This window comes from Hemitrygon akajei, chromosome 2 (assembly GCF_048418815.1).
Source record: "Hemitrygon akajei chromosome 2, sHemAka1.3, whole genome shotgun sequence".
Classification (NCBI taxonomy): domain Eukaryota; kingdom Metazoa; phylum Chordata; class Chondrichthyes; order Myliobatiformes; family Dasyatidae; genus Hemitrygon; species Hemitrygon akajei.
Genome location: NC_133125.1, coordinates 53,651,706 through 53,656,186, shown reverse-complemented (window position 1 = coordinate 53,656,186; position 4,481 = coordinate 53,651,706).

Sequence of the window (4,481 nt, the reverse complement as noted above, 5' to 3'; positions counted from 1 at the left end):
CCAAGTAGAGCTGACAAATGAGCACTGGACCTCCATTCAGATGTTCCTTAAATATTGCAATCCTGGTGTCAAAACATAGCTGGCAATTAGCAGGTCAGTCCTGAATCATTAAAGGGGCCGTGCCAGCTATCCATATTCCAGAGAGTTAGAGCATCTAAACCCCAGAAGCTGGTGCGGTTGGGAGTATATCATTACCCCAGCTCTTCATGGGCACTGGTATGATTATCGCACTTTTGAAGCAGGTGTGAACCTCTGACTACAGCAGTGAGAGACTGAAAATGTCCTTGAAGACTCTGCCAGTTGGTTGGCACAGGTTTCTAGTGCCCCAACTTGGCAGTGTTCATCCATTTGAGAGATGTTCTGACATCAGCTTCTAAGATAAAGATCACAGGGTCACCAGATGCTGCAGGGATTCCTGCAGGTGTAGTTTTACTCTCCCTTTCAAAGAGTGCATAAAATTCATTGAACTCATCGAGAGTGAAGTATTACAGCGATTCAGGTTATTAGGTTTCACCTTGTAGGAAATAATGGCCTACAAACCCTAACAGGACTAATATGAATTTGATTCCATCTCTAACTTCAATCAGAATTGGTTTTTCACTCTTAAAATAGCCTTCCATAGGTTGTACCTGGTTGTCTTGTATCGTTCTGGATCACTAGTCTTCTCTGCCACAAACCTAACCCTCAGAAGAATATGAATCCCCTGGTTCATCCATGGCTTTTGGTTTGGGTGTGTCCAATATGTTCTCAAAGGCACACACTCATCCACACGGGTCTTGAAAAAATGCCATGACAACTGTGGTTTATTCATGTAACTTCAAAGATGAATCCCTGAATGTTGTCCAGTCCACCGATACAAAGCAGTCCTGTAAGTGCTACTCGTCCTCCCTTGACCATACCTCTTGGTTCTCACCACTGGTCTTGTGGTCTTTAGTCTCTGTGCGAACGTTGGGAGTAGAAGTACAACCAGGCAATTGGACTTTACAAATTGCGGCCGTGGGATGGCACAGTAAGTGTTCATGTTGGTGATATAACAGTGGTCAAGTGTGTTGGCTCCTCTGGTTCCACAGGTGGTAGTTGTTAAGAAGTTTTTAATTCTCAAGTAATGTAACAATTAACAAATAATCTTACCCAAATAATCTTGGCCTTAACAGACACACTTTAAATGGTCAGTGCTGAAATATTGATTCTCCTGTTCCTGGTCTTGTTAATCTCTCACTTTAGGCAACTATCTCTTCATGCCTTGTCAAGTTACATTCACAACATTTTGTTGGTGAGTGTATATACTTAAAACCACAGCTCTTATAAATAATTGCTTAACATACTCAATTAATTCTGTCCAAACATGATCAGGACAGGATAAAAAGATCAGTATATTTGTAAAACCCACCTCCTTAACGAACTATACCCAAGGTATGTGGATAGCACCAACATTGGTCCGAGTGTTGACAACCCTAATCTTCTATCAAGCTTTCTAATAGTGGCCCTCCCAGGTCTCCTGCTCCCCTTTACTGGGCATTGAGCACACAGGATCTACCTCCATGTGCTCAACAATGTCTACCTCCAGGCATACATTGAGTAAGGACTTCTATGCTCACTCCATTTCTGTGATTCTGCTATTGTTAGCAGAGTTTCCGATAGTGACGAGATGACATACAGAAGTAAGATATATCAGCTAGTTAAGTAGTGTCACAACAAGAACCTTGCAGTCAACGTCAGTAAGACCAAAGAACAAAAGGGTAAATTGAGGGAACACACATCAGTCCTCATAGAGGAATCAGAAGTGGAAAGAGTGAGCAATTTTAAGTTTGTGGGTGCCAAATTCTCTGAGGATCTATCCTGGGCCCCAACATATTGATGCAGCTATAGAGAAGGCACGACAGCAGCTATATTTCATTAGGAGTTTGAGGAGATTGGGTACGTTACCGAAGACACTTACAAATTTCTACAGATGTACCATGGAGAGTACTCTAACTGGTTGAATCACTATCTGGTATGCGGAGCTACTGCACAGGATTGAAATAAGCCACAGAGAGTTGTAAACTTAGTCAGCTCCATCATGGGCACTAGCCTCTGTAGTATCCAGGACAACTTTGAGAAGCGATGCAGACTCCATTTTGCAGCGAATGGAGTGAGACGCGTTTCTATCGCGGTTCCACTTTTTTTTTATATCTTACATTCCACTGATAGATTCATTTTAAGTTTGAAGATTCATTATTTCTATTGAAGGATTTATGACTTAATTATGATGGCAGGAAGTCGATCTGGTATTGAATTGAGAAGCGGCAAGACTTTTCCGGAAACGGAACAAATAAAGAAGTCGGAGGAACCTGTTACTTTAGCAGTAATATTCTCTTCAATACAAGATATGAAATCTGAATTTGGTTCACTTAACATTAAGATTGATAAACTGACGGATACTAAAGGGAAGCCTGAAAAATCCATCTTTACTATTCAAGAATCTCTGAAGAATTTGGACTTTCAATTGCAGACGCTCAAACAGACTACCCATCAAATTGAGAGGGAACAGAAACGATTCAGGCAAACTATCAATGAAAAGGAATTGAAAATGTTATCTATGGAAAAGAAAATTAATGAAGATACCTTGGAATTATCAAAAACGAGGGGAAAATGATGATTTAGACAGCAGAGCACGCTGGAGGAATTTACGTATATTGGGTTTGCCTGAAAATACTGAAGCTGGTAACCTGTTAAAGTTCTTCTCTGATATGCTGTATTCACTTTTTAGTGAGATCCTTGAAGCGAATCCTGTCCTCAACAGAGCGCACAGAATTCCGAGATCTCGGCATTCATCGGAACTTCGTCCAAGACCACTCATATTTTGCTTCCATTATTATACAACCAAAGAAGCCATACTCCGAGAGTCTAGAAAAAGAAGGAAACTGATCTACAATTCAATTGAAATTCGTATAGTGGAAGATTTTCCTCCTGAGATTTTTGCTGAAAGAAGGAAATACCGGGAAGTCATGACTGAATTGTATAAAATAAATTGCCATCCTTCGCTCCGCTACCCCACTCGCTTGATAATTTTTCCTCCTGATTCTCAGCCACAGAGGATACTTTCTCCAAATAAGGGCTGGGAGTTTATTAAAAATTTTAAAAGTATTCCGATTGACTTCCAGTGAGGCACGAGGCAAGATGGCAACACGGCACTCAGCGCTGACATATAACCCTCCTTTTTCAAGTTCTTTAGGGCTCATAGATGGTCTTAGTACAAGGTTGAGTTGGAGAAAGATCTTACTAAAGACATGGCCTCAAAAAAAGATTCAAACTCAACCAGGAAACAAGATACCAGCAGACAACACCAAGCTAGCGATTCATCTGAGGAAGTAGCTATACTAATTAAGCAAACAATAGCAATGGAGATGGAATCGCTGCAAGAAACGGTAGCCCACATGCTAAAGGAGTCGCTGGAAAAGGCTCTCGATCCCATACAGAAGCATATGGCAGAGAATGGTAACATTCTCCGGTCGTTAAAGGAGCAAGCGGACATTCATGCTAAAAAAAATTTAGCACAGTCTTCAACAAAATAGACAACATTCAGGTTTGCTGACACAAGAATGAGGAAGTTACTAATTCCTGTCTCGCGAAGCTGACTAAGATATGGAAGAAGCTAAATGACTTGCAGGAGAGATCCAGGAGAAACAATGTGCGGCTGGTCAACCTACCGACAGGCGCTGAGGGCAACGATCCAAGAGGTTACCTCCAGAAGATGCTCCCTAATTGGATTCCAGCGCTCAAGAATTCCCACAGCACTCCATTGGAGATCGATAGAGCACATAGGATCTTTTCCAACCACACCGCAAGACCGCGGACCATGATTTTTAGGCTTCTATGGTACACCGACCGGCAGGCTATCCTGGAGGGCGCGAGGAAAGCCAAACCTACTCTCCCTGATGGCACCCAGCTGCAGTTCTTCGCCAACTACAGCCCTGGCACGATGCAGGAACGGCAGGGACACAAGGAGATCCGTTAAGCTCCGACAGAAGGGGATCGACTCATTCCTCATATACCCGGCGATTTTGAAAGTGAATATCAAGGGCATGAAGATGTCATTTAACTCGGCAGAGGAAGTGAAAGAAGCTCTGAAATCATCGGTGCTGGGAGATATGGAAGAAGACCCTGTGCAAAGTCCACATGCCCCTCAGGAGGAGATGGAACTGCATTAAGAGCTTGGACTAGCCTGTATGCGCAATCTAACAGACACGGGCAAGTTAATATCCTAGGTGTGAAGTTCTCTGGTTATTCTTTTACTGGAAAGTCATTCGTTGCACTTTTGTATTTAGTTAATTAAGGGGCCAATTTGTTTCTGACTATTGCAGGTCAGAGTTTTAAGGTGATATTCAATATACCCAATTGTCATACTTCATCAAGAATGAAGCTGAGAAACAGCTGTTTGTTCTGAATAACTTTAGAACGTTATGTCTCCAGTAGACTTGTTTACGTTCCTGGGCACCAGA